The sequence below is a fragment of the Equus caballus genome, chromosome 31 (genome assembly GCF_041296265.1).
Source record: "Equus caballus isolate H_3958 breed thoroughbred chromosome 31, TB-T2T, whole genome shotgun sequence".
Classification (NCBI taxonomy): domain Eukaryota; kingdom Metazoa; phylum Chordata; class Mammalia; order Perissodactyla; family Equidae; genus Equus; species Equus caballus.
The window spans coordinates 6,117,459-6,141,490 of record NC_091714.1 but is presented as its reverse complement, the minus strand read 5'-3'; the positions used below and the strand labels follow the sequence as shown (position 1 = coordinate 6,141,490).

At 39.4% G+C, this 24,032-nt stretch overlaps 1 protein-coding gene and 1 long non-coding RNA gene across 2 annotated transcripts in view; one reads left to right on the top strand and one right to left on the bottom strand.

The window, feature by feature from the left end:
- Positions 1-24,032, top strand: part of PACRG (parkin coregulated) — a 459,179-nt gene that overhangs the window by 352,676 nt on the left and 82,471 nt on the right. The gene's annotated exons all lie outside the window — the stretch shown is intronic.
- On the bottom strand, positions 11,508-19,547 carry LOC138921684 (uncharacterized). Its single transcript, XR_011434468.1, has 3 exons — positions 19,412-19,547; positions 14,486-14,613; positions 11,508-13,741 (listed from the first exon to the last, which is right to left on the bottom strand). It is a non-coding gene; the product is annotated as an uncharacterized lncRNA (long non-coding RNA).

The following is a 24,032-nucleotide window of genomic DNA, read 5'->3' as shown; positions in this document are numbered from 1 at the left end:
TCAGTGGTTCTCAAGTCTATTTTTCTAAAAGCCTGTTCTGTCCTGAATACCAAACTCACATTTTCAACCACAGTTTTGACACCCTAAGTTCAGGATAACCCAAATTGAATCCGTTGTCTATTTCCCATATGTACCCCTCCTATTGCATGCCCAGTATTTATTAATAAATTGATCATTTAGCCCCCTCTGTTAGAACCTCAGAGCCATCTTATGTGCTATTCCCTCCCACATCACCCACATCCAATCAATTCACTTGTTCCTGGGGAATTTGCCTGTGAAAGACTTTCTTATACTCTCCTGCCATTGCTTCCACCTGAGTTCAGGCTCTCCCAATCTCTCTCCTGGACTGTTAGATAAGTCTCCTGGCTGAGATCCCTGACTCCTCTCCTTAGTTAATGCACCCTCACACTGCCAGGGAATGCCTTTCTATACACAAAATCTCATCCTGGTGCTCCTTTGGTGAAGACAAAAATTCCCATTGTCATTTTTCAGCTAGGTTGGTGTGATGTGCATTTATATGAAAATCTTTTCCCAAATGGACTTATGTGATCTGTGCAAACAGAGTCCCCAAGCACCGTCCTGGCTTACTGCATAACATCAGAGAGATCAGCCCTAAGTTAACCATTCTTTGTGTCGAAAAAGCTCTCCCAAATAATTCTTTTCTTTGGCTTGTACATAGTAGGCATTAACCAAATGTTTAGTCAATGTTAAATTGATTTGCTATTGCATAAATTGTTTGCATGAAACTTGATGCCAAAAACCTGTGCCTGATCAAAATGATGGATTAGTAATTCTGCATCAAGGAATACACATTTAAGCCCCTCAAAGCTGCAGTAGAAAATCTGATGGACTCTCCTAGAGGTGACCTTGATGAAATTCTAATTCGATGGCATTTTAGAGACCACCCCCTCCTATAAGAGTCAGGCACTACCCCTTAGGTCTGAAAACCCCCTCATACCATGGGATTGACCATGAGCTCAGAGGTCCTCCCTGGCTTAGAAATGTAAAGAGTCTTTGATTCTATGCTTCTAAAGGGCAGCCTCACTGTTTTCTTTAAGTTGGCCTTCTCAGACTTTGTTTAGTTTCACTTTTGTGACATAATCTCTACCAGAATTCCCTCAGTAGTTGCAACTGCAGTTTAGTTCATGTCTAGATCTGTGTTATGTCTGAGATCTGGAAGACAGTTGTTGTTGTCCATCCAGATTATCATTCAGCAGTAGGGAAGGAATTCCTGTATATAAAGCAAGCATGAAGCTTAGGATCTTTCCAAATGCTACTCATTTGTAGATATTTACTAAGAAGAATTAAGGAACGTATGCTAGAATTTGAAGAAGGTCTTTTAGGTTTTTAGTCATCCTGTAAGCAAGCAACATACTTTCCCTTGAAATAATAGAGACCATTCCCTTTTAGCCTAACAAGATATGAGAGGATAATTGTAAAAAATGTCAAAGATGGTGAAATGGAATGACACTGCAGAAAACAGTTTGCCAAGACAAATTAAAGTGGAGATTTATAATTCATGTATAAAGCCCCTTTGTATGATCAAAGAAAGCATCATCTGTACCACCAAGTTCTGTGTCTAACATAATTTTGTTGGAGCGGAGTCAGGCATGAGATGAGCTGATAAGAGGTTTGCTCGCAAATACACAATAGCTGTAATGACGACTTCTGGTTTTAGGCAATGCAATTCTATAAGCGAGCATTTAGCCCGTTTAACACAGCGTTTTAAGAATCCCTTACAGATCAATGGAAAAAAGAGAAGTATCTATCGCTGACCAGGCATTTATTATGTAATATATTGGAGAATAACAGAAGAGAGCTAGATGTTTTATGCCCTGCACATTTATTACCTGACACCTTTAAAGGCTGAATGCCCTTGCCGGTTATTTATTATGGCAAGCGCTTCAATCAACACTTTTAGTTTAAAGGCTGCTCGTCTCTCCCATTTTCCCTTTCACATCAAACAACAACACACTCCATTTCATTTTCTCTTAGAAAGTTTTACGTCCTAGACCCCCAACAAGCTAACTCCATTTTGGTTTCTTTGGAAAGAGATACAAGTGAGTTTTGTGAAAATGTGTTTGAATGCAGCCATCAAGCCATCAGCGTCTAGTCAGCTGCTCCCGGTGCCATGCGCCCAATGCCCATGACTGACAAGGGCTTGCATTCACTGTTCCAGTTTACGTAAATGCTGAAGCACTGGTCACGCAGGACATGCTCGGTTAATGCTTGCATGCTCAGACTCCCAGGTGGCCTGTCGCTTATTTTTGTAAATTACATCTGGTAACACTACAAAAGCAGTATAATTCATTGATATAAAGAAGAAGTAACAGAATCCAAAAATAAGAAAAATTACTCCACAAGGGAAGAAAGGAGGTTTCTAATGCAGGTCTTAATAATGCAGATATATCCGGATTACATTAAATTGGTTTTCCCTTCTCAATAATTGGCAAGTGAGGAAAAACAGCTCATTGTCGTCCTAACAGAAAGTTTTTTAATCTGTAAACCTTACCAGCAGAGACTCATTAGTAGCCTATTAAGAGCCAGAAAACTTGCCCAAATATCATATAAATAGCATTTCAAATGAAGGTCTAAACATTCTTCAACTGGACTCAGACTCCCGAAAGACCTACTACGTATGCATTTGTTTTTCATAAGCATAGTCGTAAAGACGGGACCCATTCAGCAATGGTCTGCCTTGAGCCAAGCGCTTGAATATGAGGTTTCTAAAGCTGAAATACAGATTAAGGAACAATCTGGTTGATGCAGAGAGTTGCATTAGACTCAAGTGTTCAGACAGGCCCCACAGGAAGGGACTTGGGCTCTCAAGCAAAGAGCCCAAAGCACTGAAGTAATTCTGAAGGTTAAATATCTGTCTGGAAATTATCTAAAAGGCCCTGCAGAACAGCACAAGGGACCTGGAAAAAATGTACTTTCTTATGAAATCTGAATTTCTTTTCTTAGAGAAGGTAAAAATGATCTATTTTCTGCTTTTATTCTGATTGGACTTCAAAGGTCAAAAATATTAACAAGAATAAAAGTTAATGAGAACAAATGAACCCCTCAGTTTTAGAACCTCAGCAAAATTCCTATTAGAGCTCAGACCTAGAATTGGGCAAAAGTGTGTTAAAATTGTAAGTCCACTCATCTGTTCTGTTCACCTGAAAGACAAAGTCAAAACCAACTTAATCTTCTTTCCTGATGGTTTCCATCCTGTTTTGTCTTTTTCTAATGATGCCACACAGGCAATTGCAAGTGTGATTAGCAATGTTCCAGTGCTGCTTTCTCATGCAAACTGTTTATTACCCAAAAGATCTCTTGGCAATTTCTCTAAGCTACTGAAACAACCCAAATCAGAAATCCCTTATTTAGCACTTATTAGAAAAGTGAATTTAAAATTTTATTTACATATTATCATTTCAATGGCTTGAAGAAAACGTTCCTCAAAATCAAGTTAGAAAAGGGATTATTAACTAACCCTTTAGTCCAGGAGAAGAGCATGAAATATGAGCACCTTCCCTAAACTGTTCCACCTGGACAGACACTTCTACCTCAAATGCAATAATAACGAGCTTCATGCACTGTTATCCCCTGGCACGCTCCAAACCAAATTGCCTCCCATCCTCTGAAACAAATTTCTTTTAAAGACTCTACCTGGTCTCACCTGGCTGTCAAATCTCAACGTCATCTGACTCTCGCCTTTCTCTGACTTTCTCATCTCTGTGTTCTACCTCCCCACCCTCTGCCAGGTGCCCCTGCCACTCCACATTTCCTTTCCCAGCACTAGTGTCCTGGTCAGATCCCTGTGTCTTACCACTGGGCTGCCATTACTCCACTCTGTCCTGCGCTCTGCCATTGTCCACTTGTCCACTTTATGTTCCATCATCTACAAGAAGTCACTTCCCTTCTTTAGCCTGAGCTGTCCCGTCTCTAGAGTGAAGGCACTCACTTAGGGTTTCTCTCAGCTCTAGGATTTTATGAGTCCCTCCTTTAGCTAGGAGACCTGCAATTCTATCTTCTCTTGTGTCCCCTACCACTCTCAGACGGGCACTTTGGGCTCCGTTTCATTGGTGGACCACACTCCATACTTGTGTTCTCCTTCTGTCCACGGAAGAATATCACCTTCTCCCCCGTCCACCTCCAACCATAAAACCCTCTGTTCCTCAAGGCTGTTCTCAGGTGACCCCTTGTTAGGTGAGGACATTCTCATCCATCTCTCTTCCTCTAATCGATGTAACACTTAATCACTGTCTCCTTACGAATATACATTCTGGCTTGCTTATGTTATACTTGCCTTACCCCCAAAGTAGACTATAAGCGTCTTGAAGCCTATGACTGACTCCTGTCTCTCAGTGTGCCCTCCAAACCAGCAGTGCCTTGAACGCAGAAAGCACTGAGGGAGAATTTGTTGAATCGATTTCAATTAATTCCGTTTTTAACTGAATCAAGCAAAGGATGTCACAAGCTTGCTTTCATAACTAAAGAAAGCACAGTTGTGCAGCTGTCGACAGAGTCTCTGGGGGTTGGAGGGAGAATCCTCAGAAGCCAGCTGACTGCTGGTCAAACCAGGTGCAAGTTGGGAAAAATTCTATAGTGAATGAAGGAAAATAAGATGCACAGTGGAAAAGAATACCAACATTCTTGCAAATGAACCTTAAAGTATTATTTTTACAAAGAATACAAGGATTATTTCAGTTCCCTTGTTGACTAGTTTGTATGGTCTTCCTACAGATACTTTCAGAAAAAGACCTATTGTTTGTTTTTCTCTGCACTGACACAGTACCCATTGTTTATAACTGTAATCATAGCACACATAGCTGAAAATGTGGGATCAGGGACAAGCTGTATTTCCCCCTCTAGTTCTTTAGACAGTGAATACTGTGTTCTTTATCTCTTATCACAGCTCTTTTGTCAAACATTTAATGATTTTTTTCCCCAGACAAATTTGTTGTTTGTTATCAACCATAAAAATGTCTTTATTGCCTTGTTTTTAAACATTTAAACTTTGGTATGGGTGTCTCAAGATAAGCATGAATTAAGGTGTTTATTTCATTTTAAATACATTTTTTATGGCTGTATATAAAGCTAGATTTCTCCAATGTGTATGGCTTAGATGGCGCTGTATTTAGATTTGATGAAAACATATTTTATTTTAGTGTATGTTTGTACCTTTTTAGGAAAGCAGTTCTGCCTGTTGGTTCCCAGGTCAGGTGTGTGGGGAGCATCTGTCAAGTGGTGACAGAAGGAGACATCTGTAACTTTCTGCAGTGTGTGGCTGTCACTAGTTTACCTGCTGTAGAAAGGATCTGACACACGTCTCCACTCCTGGGATCTCCTTTTTTCCAAATGCCCAAGACTTCTTACTATTCAGTAAATCATAAACCTAATCCCAAAACTGTGGCCGATTTAAAAAAAATCTTTATTCAAGCGTAATAAATAGTAACTCTTGTTTTTGCTGGTTTAAAAAAATTACAATATATTGCTTGATATGACATTTGAGAGCTTTAATTCAAATGAATATTTATAACAAAGAAATCAAATAAATTTCAGACACATTTGGTGTGTAACTTCAGGGCAATTTTGAAATATTCATTTTTTAAGTGAGTGGTAGAATCTACAAAAAGTCTGAATGTGCCACTTTATAGTTTTATGAATATCAAATTATAAAACATATTTTGTTGCTCTAACCATTTCCACAAGGCTTCACTTAGATTGAGGGGATAAAAAATGATTGTCAGTCTTTCGAAGCCTCAAGGAAAACCCTTTAGATTTGTTTTCAATTTGTTTTTGAGGGCTGGGTTTAAACTTTTTAAGACAATGTTAGGAGTCAAGGTCAGAGTCTGTGCTTTCACCATTATTCAACTTGGATTGCTCTAAATTCTCTTACAAGGTATAGAAAACTGTTAACAAGGCAATTCTCCCCAGGGATTTCGAGACAGACAATGCTTAAGAATCCAGATATTGTATATGCAGCATGTACAATATGTAGTCTTCCCTGACAACCGGAAGGAAAACTCTAAAGAAAGACATGGACACATGGGCTCTCAGCTGAGGAGGTTTTTTTCCTTTCTTTTTTACTTTGTAGTATTTAACTCGATGACTTTCCCTCAAAGACAATTTTTTAAGTTTTCATATTCAATTAAAAGTTAAAAATTGTACCAGCACACTATACTTTGAAAGTATTCCTACAAACATTTCAAATAAAAATGTGTTTTAAACACTGTGCATATTTTAAACAGGTTGGAAAAAAATATAGAATTAGAGACTTCTTCAAATCCATGCTAGATTAGCAGACTATTTCCTAATACTAGTCAGATTGGACAACAAATACGGCCATCGGTCGTGGAGAGTCTTCATCCAACTACACTTTCCCTTTTAAGCTGTCAGACTCAGCTCTGCTTTCTATAGAGAGGGAATCCACAGCTAGTGTTCCTGGTGGGCTGTGTTTTTACTTCTGATGTCCCAGAACTTAGTTTTTTAATCTCTCTCTATCGTTCTCTCTCTCCCTCCCTTTTTTTGTATCTTTCTGTGTTTATTTCGGTCTTTCTTTCCCACAGCAGGGCCTCTGAGAACTCCCTGGCACCTTCAGGCTGGCAGTTCTCTGGTTCTTGGATGCTCACAGCCACATGCTGCCTGCCCATCATGCATAAGGCAGGTTTGACAGAGGTCATTGCTGCCAGTTGTTTCTTTGAACTGGATGGAGGGCAGCTGGAGTTTACACAACGTTTGGTAGTCATAGTGGCATACCTATATCAAAGGGGCTAGCATTTTTTTTAGGCCATGGTTGCTTCGCTCATCCAAATAGCCTATTTGTAAAGGCATCAATGTCCAAGTATTTTGGAGTTACTAAAGTTAGTCATGGAAGTTAGAATGTTCAGGCTTGCTTGGCTACCGGAATTAGGCTGGCTGTTGAGAATCAAGCTCATGTTGCCTCACTTTTAGTCTCCTTGTCCTTTACTCTACTTCTCTCCTCTTTCTTTACCTCTTTCATCTCTCCCTCTTCACTCTGTACCCTCTTCTTTGTCATCAGTGTGCATTGTAGGCATTGAACAGTTGGGGATATTCCAAGCATTTCTCCTCTAAATTAATGTCCACTGGCTCCTGACAGTGTTCCCATTCCCGCCACTCGCCTTCTCTCCTGGGACTGGTCCTCTTCGACTTGCGTCTTGACTTGGAGTTGACCTCCAGAGGGAAGCCACTTCTATTGACCCTCAACTCTCACTGTATTCAAAACGAGGCAATTTTTCAAAGGTAGCAACTGAAGGAGTCTCTATCCAAACACAATAAAGAGAGGATTTAGAGATGTGTTGGTCCTCTCAACTACACACAGATGATTGGTGTTTGATTGTTTTCATATTTCGTTATAATGAACTACAATTGTGTCGGCCAATTGTTGATTTCCTTTATCATTCCTTAAGTCTCAATCTAATCTTGAAGCCACTGAATGCAAAGAGAAATTTGCTAAGTAGTATAACTACACACACCACCCTAGCCAGATTTCTGAGACTATCTCTTGAGTTTGTTTCAGCTTACGTGATAAATTGGACCATGAAGTCTATTAGGACACGCATCCAGTGAAGAAGAGCATTGAACGGTCCTCTTCCCCTTCCATACATCCTGATAACACACTGTTTTCAATTCCATGTAACTTCCTTTTTCTCTTCACAAAACATTTGCCCCCTATTTCCTGGAAATGTAACTTAGAGACTTTTTATGGTAAGGGAAAATAGCAAGGGATCCCACATACACCAGTGCTGTGTGGAAGCCCAACAGCTGAGAAGAATTGAACACCTTGCCCTCCCTTCTGTCCATTCTCCTCTCCCCTTGCCCCCCATTTTAACTTTATTATGCTTCTTTAACTGATGATAGATGATAGATAGATAGATAGATAGTAATGGATGGATAGATAGACGATGGATGGATAGATATATAGATAAGTGGATATAGATAGATGATAGATAAGCAGATGAATAGATAGATATTCAGACAGGTGGAGATGGATAGACAGAAAGATGGTTTGGTAAATGGATGGATGATAGAAAATATAAATGAGAAAGTTATGAGGGAGGGAGAAAACTGAGGTGGGAAAAAACTAAGTTGAATCTGTCATTATTTTACTGAATTTTTAAAAACTTGAACCTAAAATCTTCAACATAGTTTTCTTTCCACCGGAAAAAAATTAACATCTAATTTTCCCTTTCACATACAGTTAGAACTGATTTCCCATTAGTGCTAATCAATTCTCATCTCGGTGGACATTTTTGGTGCTTTCAGCTATACAAATCTATTTTAAAGTCCTTTTTAGCTATAAAGGAAGGAAAAAAACCCGTCTGTAAATGCTTTTGTCTAGAGGTGTATCATCAAAATAGAGTCCCATTCACCTACTGTCCTCATGAAACCGGTGGCTATTTTCTGTTCTTATCTTAAATTTTCTCTCTTTACCTTCCATTTTAAGGTAATTGGCAAGGGAACAATTCAGAGCAAGGGCCATCTTATCTTTCAAAGGAATATAGAGCCACATCCAGATGGAATTAAAAAGCATAGCTCTCCAGTCCCTGTAAGATGCACAAAGCAAAAAATGCAAAGTTGTGATGTCATATAAAACATTTTGAAACTCATAAGCCACCCCACAAAGATGCGAGATGTTATTATTATTGCAGAGGAAGAGGGTTTTAGATATGTATTTATCTGGGTGACTGTCTTCCAATACCACGCTAATATGTGCTAATGTCTTGAGGGAAATTGGAATTAATGTAAAAACTTTTATCTTGTAATATACTTTCCTTATTGAAATAGCCATTTTAATCTGTTCTTTCAATGTAGCACGTGTTTTAACAAAATGAGGGAAATTATTTATTCATTAAAACAGTTTTCAGATTTCTAGTATAATTCACGTTACCTGTTTTGATTGTGAGAAATGCTTTTTTGCTAATACAGTGAGTCAAGATAGCTCAGTAAGTTAGAAAATATTATCTTCAGAGTTGGGTCCTTCATTAATCATTTGTTCAAAACACAGTATCAGATACCTAGATTGTAAGAAAAAATAAATGTCACCATCTCCATAGTGTTTAAAATGCACCAGGCACTCCCTCTGAGCTCTCTTCCTCTTTTTACATGTTTTTACGTGATTTATCACTTAATCCTCACAGCTCTGTGAAGTGGATGGTATTATTGTCCTCACTTTACAAATGATGAAAGGAAGGCACAGAAATGTTAAGTTACTGGCCCCGGGTCCCACAGTGGGAAGTGATGGAGCCAGGACGCACACGGAGGCAGTCTAGCACCAGAGTCCACGCTCCTAAGCACCTGACTGCAGGAATTGTGTGTGCCTTGCTCACTAGTGAAGTTCCAGCATCTGCTACACTGTCTGGCACTGTTAAGGGCTTAGTAACCATGTGCCGAACGAATAAATAAAAGAACATCGATGATGTTAAATGCACTCAACTCAGTTCTGAGCACTTAGAGAATAAGAGATGCTTCCTGCCCTCAACTAAACTGCAGTCTGGGCCCAGCACTTGGGACTAATGCATGATAAACCAGCGATTCTAGTCCACTTCCCTGAGAGGCCCTTCCACTGGAAGAAAGGCTTCTCGAGGGTTTGTGTCTGCCATCATTCTAAGTGGAAAGCAGTGCCGTATGTGTTTTCATTCCTTCATGCCACATAACAACCCTATAAAGAAAGTACTATTATTATCTCGATTGACCGATGAGGAGACTGAGGCATTGAGAGATTAAAGATCTAGGTCACGGTCACACAGGGACCCGAGATTCAAACCCCAGCACTTAACCATCAGCTTGGCGCCTCTTGGGCACCTCATACTTTCTTGGAGAAGCGGCGTAAACGGTGGAGGGGGATAAAGAGTGTGGCCGGATTGAAATGTCATTGAGAAAGGATGCCTGAGGGTAGCGTTCTCTTCCTCTGAATTCCTCCCAGAGCTTGTCTCCTCCTTCACCCCAGAGCTGACCGCTGTTCTGTGTGGTTCTTAAGCTAATTATGCATGTGTGTGTGTGTGTGTGCGCGCGCACGCACAAACACGTATATACAAACACACAGATAGATGATGTGTATATATATCTATACACACACATATATAATACAATTAGGAGTATATATGCATTATAGGTAATATATGTCTGTATTACTGTATATAGTAATGTTTCAGACATTTTCAGTTTATTAAGTGGCGTCATAATGCACGTATCTTTCTGTGAGACTTGCTTAAGGTTATAAAACATTAAGCCTATAAAGAATAAAAAATGACAATGTTCATTTTTTAATATTACAATGTTATCAGATATGTGATACTTGGAAGTGCAGAAAGGGAAGAAATTTGCTTTGATAAAGACTGAGAACGGGAGGAATCGTCTGCTCATCTTTATCTGTTCCAGCTCTGAGTCTACATACGGTTTTGCTTTTTAAAAAGAGAAAAAATAATAAAGCAACTAATTTTTTTTTCTGATATGGAAAGGGAAACATCCAGGGCCTGTTGGTTCCTTAGAGCCTTTGGCACCACCTGGAGAGGGCTCTCCTCTCCTGGAGCAAAATCAGACAGAGGCCCCTGGGACATAGGACCCTCCTCAGGATGGGATGAGACCCCCTGGTACAAATACACACACACGCACACACACGCACACCCGTCCCAATGTCTACGTGATGTTTGATCCCATGATCTATAACATTTGCATGACCTCACTCTAAGGCAAATAGTATTAACCTTGGACTTTAAACGCCAAGGGCACGAATGTGGGCACGTGTCACATACTTCTCAGTTCATGCATACTTTCCGAACAACACACAGCCATGAGTAGGAGAGGGGAAACGATTGAATTTCATGAGCAGCATTCCAGATGTATTGATAGAACTGCAGCGAGAGTCCTTTCTCTAAGGAAGGTCGCATTTTAACCTTGCAATGCTCAAAGTGAGGGCAGCTGATAATAATAATTGATAAACCAGTGAAAACTAAAAATCCTCAATAGTTTTGGCATTCTTTTATGATCCTTGTTTTGGATAGCCCTTGAAAAGGGTAGCCAACCATGCCAGTTTGCTTGGGACAGAAGTTTCCCAGCACACTGGACTTTCAGGCTAAATCTGGGATGGATGGTCACCCTGTTCTTGTATGTCATTGCGCTGAGATGATGGAGAATGCCCTGCTTCACCTGCATTCCTGAGATACCTGATATCCAGAAACTGGACCATTCCCAGCTCCCGGAACCAGAGTCTGGGCTGGATCAGCAGAACGTGGCACCCTCTCTCAGCAGTTTCAAGTTCCTTGAGGTCTTCCTTCATGTTTCTCATCCTCCCATGACCAAGCTTTCATCCGTTCTGTAGAGTGTAAGTTTCCCATAAATTATATTTATTATTAATATGTAAAACAATTATAAGGAAAGTTAGAAATATATGGGAAAATATTTTTAAAGCAGCATTAAGGGGGTAAAAATGAATACTTTAACAGAATTAGTGAAAACTTTTAACTTACGGAGAGGGTTTATCACAAACCTACTTTCTACTTCATTAGAGAACATATATTTTATTAATTCTTAATAGAACATATAAATTTTAAAAGGAATCAGGAATTCTAAAATATCAAGTTTCACAATTGGCTATTTCTTAGTCCTGCTGTCTATTGGCAAAATTTATGTCCCAACATTTATGTCTTTAGAAATGGGGCTGCAGAGGGATATGGGTGCTCCGTGTGCCACAGCTGCGAAGAACCTCCCGCCCTCCCCCCCCCCCCCACCCCCTGGGCCCTTGTTGGGAGCCTTGTAGGAGACCTGGCTGTGTAAAGAGATTCTCCTCGTGACCTTTGGGCATGGGGTGGGGTTAGACGATCCAGCTCACTAACCCCTTTCTTCTCTACTCCTGACCTAATTCAACTCAACAAATATTTACTAAGGGCCACAGGTCCTTGGGGTAGATGAGAGGAAAAGACAAGGCCCCACACTCAAGGTGGGGGCACGGTGCACCCTAAGTGCCTGAGCTTGTCATCAGACTCGCCCAGCCTCAGCTCCACCACATCATCTGTGCAACTTAGGACCAATTTCTTCAACCATTCTGTCTTCACGTGTGTAAAATAGGGTATTAACCCACCTCGAGGGGTCTCTATAAGGGTCAAAATTATGCAAAGGCCCCTATGAACCTAGCTAACTACAAACGTCAGTTGCCGTTTCTACTCCTTAATAGTTAAGGAGCATCAGTTTAATGGGGGAGACAGACATGCCTACATAGCTATTGCAAGCCATGAAGTCAGAAGTACAGTTCAGAGGTAGGAGCGGTCCTAACTGGGAGCCTTCCCACAGGTGGGATTGGAGCTGAACTTTGAAGGGCAAGAAGAGTTAGAGAAGCCAGCAAAGGGAGAGGCATTTCAAGTGGAGGGAACAAACAGGGTGAGCAAACACAGGGATTTTAGCAAGCCTGAAGGAGGCTTGGGAAGGCAGCTGGAAGGATAGGTCTGGTAGCTCAGAAGACAGGTGCCTGCAAGGGAGACCATGAGGGGAGCCATCCCCCCTGATGCCAACACCAGGGGAGCAGGGGAGAGGGGGCAGACAGGAAAGACAGAGGGAGGCAGGGGCTTTAAGTGCTCACTGGTTGATGGTTAGAAACTAATTAGTAACTAAGGGATAAAAACTAAGTCCTCTGAATGGAAAGCCTCATGCAGTGAATGATCCCTGAGGCCCTCTCCCGTCCCAATACTCTGCCATTTCTGTCTTTTCCTGCTGTTAAAAATTACACAAATATATATGTATATGTATGTGTGTATATATATATTATAGATTCAGATTTTCATTCTTGTGTTTTCCCACCTTCTGCCAACAGTAATAGAATAAGTTACATAAATTGCCACCAACTGTCAAATTTTCAGGATTCTCCATTCTCAGAGTTCAAAGGGAGGTAGTTGTAATGATGGTTTTCATACTAAAATGAGAAATAGTAAGTTAAGTTAACCTAGAGAGGCTTCTAGCAAGCAGATTTGGATTGATTGCTCACCTGCAATTTAAGCAATTCATACCAAAAAAAATGAAATAAAAAATATGCAGTTTTGCCTAAATCTCATGAACAATTAAGAAAAAGCAAGATTATCTGGGCCTTAGTAAGTCCTTTTGCATAGAGTTATAAATAAAGAATGCTAAAGGAGCGGTTAAGAGGTCAGGATCCTCAGTCGGACTGTGGGAGTTCGATCTGTGGGTGCCTATTCATCTCTGGTCTGTTTGATGGGTTGTGGAGTGACATCCCCAAAAGTAAGAGTTGGGGGATCCCCAAGGTCTTGAGGGGCCCGTGGGGATGAGCACATTCTGATGCCTGTCTGCCACAGCTAACAGTCATGAGGCAGATAGATAATTGCTCCTCCGCTTCCCACTCTGCCCCTCTGTGCCTGCTGACCCGCACTTGTCACTCATTCAAAACCAGTTTACTCAAACAATTTGAGATGAAGGCAACACCCGCACTGCAGATCAAATGCACCATTCCTGAAGATTTACTTTGATAAGGACAGAAACTTTGTTTGCCTTGGGTTGTCGGTTGATGTTTCTCCTCCTCAGTTCATTAGCTCATTTAACAACCATTCAGCGTGCATCACACTTCTGGTGCCCTAAAGGAAAAGATCATCCTGCTTCTTCTGAATCCATAGGACAATACTGGCAGACACTGGGCTTATTAATATCCATGGTGTCACCAACTCCTCAGAAAGGGCTGCAGGCACTGCACCAACACTGTTGTGGTCTTGGAGCTTCATAAGACTAATTACTTTGAAAATAAAATGAAGAGAAATTACCTGTCAGTTAGATGCTGCATGTAAGAGCTCTTCCTAGTTAGCACAGCTTGCTGCAAATGATCCAGCACACATTTTGTGCAGTGTTCCACAAAACATATTGGGGTGCACTTGTTCGCAGTGTTTCATACCTGAGTGAAGTGTGACCATGTTTAAATTAGTCCCCTGTAAGTTGAAGATAGACTTTGCATGCAAATAGTTAGAACCGAGTGTGCATTTTCATGAAAAATAGTGATTTCTAAGAAAATCACGATTAAGTTTTAAAGGAACTAAAATTATGGGATGATGTCCAATTTGAATTCTGTGATAGGTTTGGGAGTTTCTTATCCCTAAAGGGCAGTTTCTTCTTTGTCGTTTCATTCGCAGGTGCACACGAGCACAGACAATAAACGTGTTTGCAGATATTTGTTAAAGGGAGTAAGATGGGATTGTTAACATTAAGTTGGCCTCAAGATCATTTTCCTCTAGAAGTATTTATATATTTTAATAGGTAATTGATGGACTAATAGGGTTCCAAGTTTTTTTCATTATAAATTCGAATCCACCTTTGTGTTGTCACCGTATTCAGTTTTCTCTAAGATTACACGTGTCAGTGCAAAAGTTCTCACCTCTTCCCCTTGGATTAATATTTTTCTGAATGGGCATGTTTTTATATGTGTAGGTGAAAACGTTGGCAGAGATGAAACACCCCGTCTGTTTCCTACTCTCCCTCTTCTTACCTCCACCAATCACGTGTGGGACACTGGAAACCGGGGGTCATAATGCAAGAAAGATCTAGAAACTAGGAGATACTGAACCAGGAGATAAGAGAATCCTGTAGCCAAAAACCACATCAGGTTATCAGGAGCTAAGAAAGGAGGAAAACAAAGACTATTAACCCACGTGGGGACAGCTACGAGTAGGGGGAGCCGGGGGGTGGGGGTGGGGGGAGGGGGGCGGGGTGGGAGGGATGAAGGAAGCTAAGGAAAACGCAATGATGCTTTAGACCCTTGGAGAGGTACGTAAGTAGAGAAATAGACTAAAGGAAAAAATTATGTTTTTGTTGTCCCTTAAGTTATCCAAAAAGAAGCTATGTCACAAGTAATCTCTGACCTGGATCTGGTTGAATTCCTGTAGAAAGAAATGCAAAATGAATTCTTCCCTTAGGAAGTTACATTGAGAGGAGGTGCTAACGTTTGTTTTTGTTATTTCCATGTCATGAAATATCAGACTCCTTTTTTTTTCTTTTACCTGCATTATTATGCATTTTCAGTGTACTATCAGCTCAATTTGTTTGGTATTCAATGTTTCTCTAGGGTTTTATGTTTTACCTTTCATAAATTGTGATTATTTGTCAACGTATCAATGTTCTGACTTTCTGCTTTTTAAAAAAGCTTCGTAGAAAGTGAGAAATTTCTTTAAATGCAGAGAATCTCTGTGTCACAGAAGAACTCACACTTCTTTTGAATCTATTGTCCAAGTAGCATTTATCTCCTACTGAGAAAGTAGGCCCTCCTTTTAAAACATATTCTGTGCTCTCATTCTTTTATTTATAGCTTAGATTACGGTTAGTCTCTCTCTGCTGAAACGAAAATAACGACCACTCCCTGTTAAGTCTTTGCCAAATGGAACAGGTAATGCCCAATGTTCCAAAAGTCTGAAAACAACCGATGTTCAACAAGCAAAGAAATGAATGTGTAAGGCCTAAAATTTGCAGCATATAAGTAAACCTCAAAAAACGCTAAAATCAATTGTCATTCTTGCAAAAAATCTTTATTCACATTTTTGCTCATTACGTATCTGACATTTCCCCTAAATTCAACTCTCTTCTGTTTGTATGTGAGAATAGCACACTGAAACAGTAAGCCAGCCCAGTTACGTATTTTTTTTCTTATTTTCTAGCTCTTCACTACATAATGCGTAGACGGTAGCCTAATCCACTTTGATACTAGACTAAAGTGCATGCAACTAATTTCTTTCTATAAAATTAAAATATAAGACCGTCAAGATCCCTAACGGTCTCTTTGAAGAAAGTGGAAGAACCTGGTATCCATAATCTTATTTTTGCAATAAAATTATGAATCACTGTTCACAATACTCGGTGCAATAGAATACCAAGTGAGGACTGACTGTCTTAGAAAAGGCAGGCTCTCAATCTGTGGGTACCATATGGACGTCGCTGAGATGGAGTTGGGACTCGGGCAGCAAAGCTGTCAGGCGTTGGAGAGCATATGGAAGTGGCCTGTTTGGGGCCACAGACTGTCAGCGGTGCTCCCCTTCCTCTTCACAGTTGTCTAACATATTGCCACTGTCTACACGAGCATAACTTAATAGCCAATTTAAATTCCACTGTAGTTAAACTGGTGTCATCCTGTTAGTAAGCTCACTTATATCGCATAACTTAGCCCAAATTTTACTTCTGCTTTATTTTCTAAATAAAGCAAATACTGTGTAAGGAATCAAAATAACTTCTATTCCTGGGCTATTTCTGGGCTTTTTCTTTCTTTTCTATTCTTTTCTTTTTCTAAGACATAGTTTCGTCCATTCCATCAAGACAGGATGAAGGTGATGGTAATAGTGGTATGTGTTTTGTTTTTTGTTTTTTTTTTTTTCTTGAGGAAGATTAGCCCTAAGCTAACATCTGCTGCCAATCCTTTTTTTTTTTTGCCGAGGAAGACTGGCCCTGAGCTAACATCCTTGCCCATCTTCCTCTACTTTATACGTGGAACGCATACTGCAGCATGGCCTGACAAGGGGTACCTAGGTCCTCATGGGGGATCCAAACTGAAAAATCCCAGGCCGCTGAAGTGGAATGCGTGAACTTAACTACCGCGCTGCCAGGCCGGCCTCTGGAGTTTGGATTTTTTTATTGAGGTCATATTGGTCTATAACATTGTGTAATTTCAGGTGTACATTATCATATATCAGTTTCTGTATAGACTGCATCATGCTCACCCCAATAGTCTAGTTTTTATCCATCACCATACATTCAGTGTATTTACCCCTTTTGCCCCCGCTCAACTCCCTTCCCCTCTGAGAACCACCAATCTGTTCTCCTTATGATAGCGGTGGTTTTTTACAGTGTAAGAATTAGAAAAAAAAATAGCAGAGGTCAAAACTGAAGCTAAATTTTGCTTTTAAAAAAATTGTTAGATTGTTATGTTAAAAATTAAAATCTTCTCTATATTAATCACTTATGTCAGGACAAGTACAGAAATAAAATAATAAATATGCATTTTATTTAGCTACTTTGGGCACGCTGTTGGCTTTTAAGCTGCTTTGGCTGGTCATGCCTTTGGATTTCATCTTTTTAGTCTAGCTTCTTAGGATTTTAGTGCAGTGGCTCCCAAAAAGAATGCTCAAGTATTATTTATATTCCAAAAATGTATCTTCTTTGTGTGGAATAAAATGTAAACTAATTTGGAGAAAGGAACAGTCCTAGATGTGTATTTCGTTAATATTAATATCCAGCTCACACTGTGTGAATCAACATCTCTTAGAACTGATGTTACAGTGCTAGTAAGAGGAAAAAAAAGCACCTTCCTACCAAAAATATTTGTCTAATGTCTAATGTTAGATTATTCAGCAGAAAAGTGCATTAGCTCATGTGAGGGGATATTTTCCTCCTAATTTATTGAATTTTACCCTTTCCTGTTAGACTTTCTTTAAAAGAAGAGCTAATAGGAGTGGATAGACAAGCTGTATCTGCGAGCAGCTACAAATAGAATCACAAGGCAAAGTGATCTACAGCATAGCTCTCAAATTCATTTACTAAATAAGGTTGCGAGCAATATTAGGTACATTTTTTCTGACACCTTTCCCTGTTGACAAGGAGCTGGGTGAATTTAGTAAAGGAAGTACACGGTGAACTATTGTTAGCATTTATCAGCAAATGTGATGAGTGGCCCTGAAATAGAGCATCTTATCATCCCAATTTCTCAGTAGCCTTAATAAAGAGCAGCTGGAGTAGATCTAACGAGTATTAATGTGACAACCCACCTCACTGTGAAAGAGGAACTTTGAGAAGGAATCAAAAGATGGATTTCAGCGGGTAAGGTTGAAAATAGTTGTAAATTGATCTAGCCCTTTATAGTTCATTAATCAATTCCTAAATCTATAATAAAAAAAAAAGCTACAGGGAGTGGTTGGGTAGAAAGCAGAGATTGAATGGCACAAACAACAAATAATTGTTAATATTGACAGGTTATGGTACAGGGATTACCTAATTTCACAGATGAGGATAACACAAAATGAGACAACTACTACATAAAGTTTATTCTAAAGGAATATTATGACTTTACTGAGTTTTTTCATTTCCTTCATATTGATTTCTTTTTGTAATGCGTGAAATAAACATGCGTCAACCCAGTTAATACTTGAACAAGGTCCCAACACATTCAAACCATAATTTGATATGAAACACATGACACAAAGGAAATATTGTATTGTAAATTAACAACTGAAAACTGTTTGGGGCTATGCCATATGTCTAAAATACACAAACATATACCTTCACATTCTTTATTTTTCCTAAAAAATGCCACTGTGACCCAACAGGAAAACAATGATAGTCTATTAAAATCTACACTCCATTCCACAGTCCATGTATGCAGTCCTTGAGCCAAGCCACCTAAAAGTCGCTGTGAACATTAAGCTGTGCCTGTTGGGGACCTGGGTTCTTGACCGAATGATTTGTTAATTTAAGTGTTGGCAAATTTCTCCGCGAGGACCATTATCGCTGTGAAATGTGCTTGTGATGCCCATGAGAGTCACAGCTTATTCCTCCATATATGTAAAAAAAATACGATTAAAGATAACAGAGCAGATGAGTAAACAGTCAGTTATATTGAGAAGATAAAGGAAAGCCAGCATAGTGTATTAATTTGCTGTTCTTAGTGAACTTTATCTGTGACTCATATATATTTCTTCTCAAGTATTTATAGAAGAATTACCGAAGAGGTTTAGACATTTTTATACCAAGGTCCTATCCATTGTCAGTAATGCAAATATCCTTCTGGAATGCAATATGGTGCCAAGTACTCGGTGCCTACAACAACTGTTGAACATGAAGACAAAAAAATATTCATTGGAGAGTCCTCTTTAAAAAATATCTCCACCAAGAACAAAGCAGAGACCACCAGAATGGACAGAGCACTAGAGATAGCTTTGGAGGGTCTGGCTTCCAATTGGGTGCATCCATTTCTGCTGGCTGAGGACCGTAAACTCTGAGCGTTAGGACCCCTTCAGCAACACGTGGTTGAAATCTACTGCAGAGGTATGTTGAGGGAATTAAATTGGTTAATGCATATTAAAGCAGCCATTAAATATCTGGATTCAAGCTTGAAGTAGACTTTCGACTAAATATATGTACCTGTTCCCCTCACTTATGCTGAGAATAAAATGACACCAGTTCATGATGCACCCAGTTTGTACTGAGGGGCACAACCCTGAATTCTTAAAGAGGAGTTTCCTCCTTAGAATAATGCCAAATATAAAGCATAATTAAATAAGAAACTGGAAACTATTTAAGTCAGTGAATAGCCCTATTTGAGAGAAAGAGAAGGCATTTCATTTCAGGAGTCCAAGTGCTGACCCCGTCAACGCTCAGTCCTGGGCAGGTCTATGCTCTATTTAATCAGATCATAAATGGACCTAAAGTTTCTCACCATGTAAAAATGTCTTCCTTCCAGTAATCCCGACTTCATAAAAGTCTTCATTACTTCACTGGAGCCTTATTTGATGATACTAAATTTTTTCTCTTAGGCTTGCACGATAGGTTCTAATCGCAGAAACTTTCTCTCCTTTAAAAAAAAAAAAAAGAAAATCCCCTTCGGCTCTTAACACTGTCATTATGACAGCAACACTTAAAGCTGACCTTTTTTTTTTCACAGAGTTAGAAATTCTTCTCCAGGCAATGTGGTGATTCTTTAATGCTGATGTGCAAATTATGCAACCACCTCACATCTCACGGGACATTTCATAAACCTGTGTACTAGTCCATCATTGATTTAATGAAAACATTAATACTTGGCTTCACTAATATTTTCCACATAGTAGAGTCGCCGTTTCATAGATTAAAGGAGCAGACACCTGAGGTCAATCTAAATAATTGTTTGAAAACTTACCATGATGAACAAATTATTTTTTTCTCATCCTATCCACCAGTAACATGGGAGTGTAAAGCTTACATAGACAGGTAGCTTTTTTCACAAGAATTTAGAGCTTTACCATATTTGACTGAGTATTTTCATAACAAATCTAGGCATGTGTCTATATAAAGGAACTTTTAAAAAACAAGTCTTGGGGCAAGAACAAATTTGCTGTGATTCTCAGTATTGGAATCAGTCACACGTAATAAAATGACTCATGAAAACATTTTGCTAATATGGATATCTACTGCAATAAAAAAGGTGGCTTCCTAGTTCCTTTCTCCCAAAACAAGTTCCTTTGTGTAAGCAGTTGAAACGGCTAGCCTCTTGGTTTCGCTGTCCTCTCAAGCTTATTTGGGAACTAGGAAAATAAGCAAACAGGTGATGCAGGATGGGAAGTTCCTCCTCCACCAACAATTCAGTCCAAGCCACTAGGTGGGGCCCAGCACAGTCAGCATCCACCTGCAATGGGAGCCATGGCCCAGAGAGGGCTGTCAGAGGCTGAGAAGAGTGAGGAGGACATCCACATGGTGGGAAGCAGCACCAATGGCCCTGCAAATGGGATTGGAACACAGAGTGGTGAGAAGGACATCCAAGCCAAGGTGGGAGAAGGTGCAGGGCGGGGGTGGCTTGCGTTACAGGCAAGGCTAGATCAAATAAGTAAATATGAAAAGGAGAATCGAGCAGGAGGAGCTACAAATATGGAAAGATAGAAAATTAGAACATAGCCTGTGGTGTTGGATTAGATTTGGAGATATTGGTGTGAACTCATGATTTTCAATATATATAAAGATAGATGTAGAAACAATTACGGCTGTAGCTATGTGTGTGTGTGTGTGTACATATAGCTCTGTCCACTGAGTGGCCTGGAAATGGTCACACCCGAAAAGCAATGAGCATGACTAGTACCTAGATTTTGGTTTCTAAATACTATTCTCCCCAAATAGGAACCAATGCTCCTTGAAGAAATGGATGATTCCAGGACTAAGACAGGGAAAGTACAAGATGAGCCTGAAACAGCTAAGAAAGAGAGACAGAGACAGATAGAAAGGTAGAAAGGAAGGAAGGGAGGAAGGAAGGAAAGCAGGAAGAAAGAGAGGAAAAGAGAGAAGGGGGAAAGAGAGAAAGAAATCAGAAAACCCAAAATGAGGGACATTCTACAAAATAGCTGGCCTGTAATCTTTGTAAGTGTCAAGGGCAGGAAAGTCAAGGAAAAAACCAAAGGACTATTTCAGACTGAAGGAGAATAAAGGGACATCACGGCTAAAAACAACAAGTGATTCTGGATTGGATCCTTTTGCTCTAAAATGTGTCATTGGGATAATTGGAAAAATTTGAATGGAGTTGAGGATTAGACAGTAGTAATGTACCAGTGTTAGTTTCCTGACTTCAGTGCTTGTATTGTGGTTATGTAGGAGAATGCTTTTATTTGTAGGAAATATACACCAAAATATTTGGGGGTGTTTCCTTTGTGGTGATTGGGTTGAGCATCTTTTCATATGAAACCGGCCGTGTGTATTTATTTTCGTATGAAGTCCCTATTTACATCTTTTCCCCAATTTTTTTTTTTTACTATTTTGGTTATCTTTTTCTTATTGATTTGTACGAGTGTTTTGTAAATTAAGGAAATTAGCCCTTTGTCAGTTATGTGCATTTCAAATATTCCCAATCCAAGTTTATAAATAAATTCACTCATCATTTCTTGTAGAACATTAAGAAATTTTACTTAGTTCTAAGTGCTAACATCTGTTGCCAACTTTCTTCTTCCTCCTCCTCCTCTTCTTCTCTTTCTCCTTCCTCGGCCTCTTCCTCTTCCACCTCCTCCTCCACCTCCCCCTCCTCCTCCCCAAAGCCCCCCAGTACATAGTTGTATATTCCAGTTGTAGGTCCTTCTGGTTGTGGTATGTGGAATGCTGCCTCAGCGTGGCCTGATGAGCAGTGCCATGTCTGCTCCCAGGATCAGAACTGGCAAAACCCTGGGCTGCTGAAGTGGAGCACATGAACTTAACCACTCAGCCATGGGGCCGGCCCCACAGTTCTTTGCTTTTATATTTTAAATCTTTGTTCTACCTAGAATTTATATTGGTGTAAATAAGTAGATAAAGATCCAGCTGTATATTTTTTTTTTTTTGCTTTTTCCCCCCAAATCCTCCCAGTACATAGTTGTATATTTTAATTGAGGGTCCTTCTAGTTGTGGCATGTGGGACGCTGCCTCAGCATGGCCTGACGATCGGTGCCATGTCCGCGCCCAGGATCCGAACCAGGGAAACCCTGGGCTGCCGAAGCAGAGCACAAACTTAACCTCTTGACCATGGGGCTCGCCCCTGTATGTTTTTTCAAATGGTTAGTCAATTGTCCCAACATCTTATAAAAAATAGCCTCTCTTTTCTTCACCTTTGAAACACAGCTTTTATCACAATGTATAAATTCCCACATTATTTGGATCTAATTCTGGAATCAATTCTTTTCTCAACTGTTTCCTCTCCAGTACCAATCTATTTTTATTATTAAAATTTAATACTATGCTTAATAGAGCACTGTCCAATAGGACCTTCTGCAATCATGGAAATGGTCTCTGTTTGCTCTGTCTAATATAGTAGCCACTAGCCACATTGAGTCCTTGAAAGTGGGTAGTATAACTGAGGAGAAGAGATTTTTATCTTATTTTTAATTTCTATTTCAAAAAGCCACATGTGGCTTATGGCTACCATATTGGACAGCAGAGTTTTAACATCTTGTGGGGCTAATCCTACTCACTAACTTCTTTCCGGAATTTGCCAGGCTATTCTCTCATGTTTATTTTTCCTTTTGTTTTCTTCTCATAAGAAAACTAGATTTTCTAGTTGCCCAGAAAAAGTCAGGTTGAATTTATGAGACACTTCAAGTAGCACTGTTATTCTTAGAGTATTATATCTTCAAAGCTTCTTTTAAGTCCTTCAGCAGAGTTTTAAAGTTTTCTTTATATAGCTGTTAAGTTCTCCGTATAAGTGAATTCATAGATATTGTCTCTTATTTTGCTTGTTTCTTTTTGTTTTGTTTCATTTGTTTTACCTGGCTTGCTTCCTTCCATTTCTTTTACCATATTTTCTCATTGGTAATTATTTTTACATAGTGCAACTGTAGTATGTATATTTGTAATCTGATTGAATTCTCCTATTTATAGTAGTTTTTTTGGGTGATTGGCTTGGTATTTTCTGGTTATTAATCAGAAAAACTGTGAAGGGTAGAATAACTCTTCCTTCCAATATTTATACTTTTCATTTATTTCTCTTGTTTAGCATCACTAGCAACTATTTCAATAATAGTTTTAAATAGTTGTAGCAATGGTCAACATCCTTGTCTTAATAGGAATATTTTTAGTGTTTTGTCATTAAGCCAAATACTGGCTTAAGAAAGTATCTATCAATTCTTACCTTACCTACAGATTGTCAAAATATCTCCTTTGCTATCCTCTATATAAGTTTTATAATTTGCCACCTTTAACCTTTACTACTGTATATTAATTTGACCCATTTATAGTTTTTTTATTGACCCACTCATATATTCAGGAAATAAATGCACTTAGTTGCGGTGTATTTTTCTTTCCATGTACTGCTAAATCTCTTTAATAGTTACTTTAAGACTTTGTAATATTCAGAATAATTATTTAATTTATGGCTATTACTACCAAGTTTTGGTGTCAGCGGTATGCTATCATCATTTTGAAAAAAAGGACTGTGGAGGCCTCTTTCTTTTAATAGAATTTAAATAGAACTAAATAGGGAAATAACAGTTCCAGGCAAAGGTGAATTAACTTCTCAAGCCATTGGGGTATGGCGTATTATTTAAGGTAATTTATTAACGGCTTTAATAGCAGCGTTCATTGTTATTAGTCTGTTACCCATCTCTTCTGGAGTCAATTTCAGTAGATTCCATTTTCCTTGACTAGGTAGATGTTAATGACATTAACCTCGTGCTGAATTCAGAAAGAGAATGTTTAAGGGAAATATGATGACAAGTTTTATGTTGAGTTTATGTTGAGTTTATGATGCCTTTGGGACATCAAGGTGGAAACAGCCAATAAGCAAGTAGAATACATGTCTTAGAGATGTTTATGAGATATCTGGGCTGGAAAGACAGCCACCTGCGTGGCTGTAT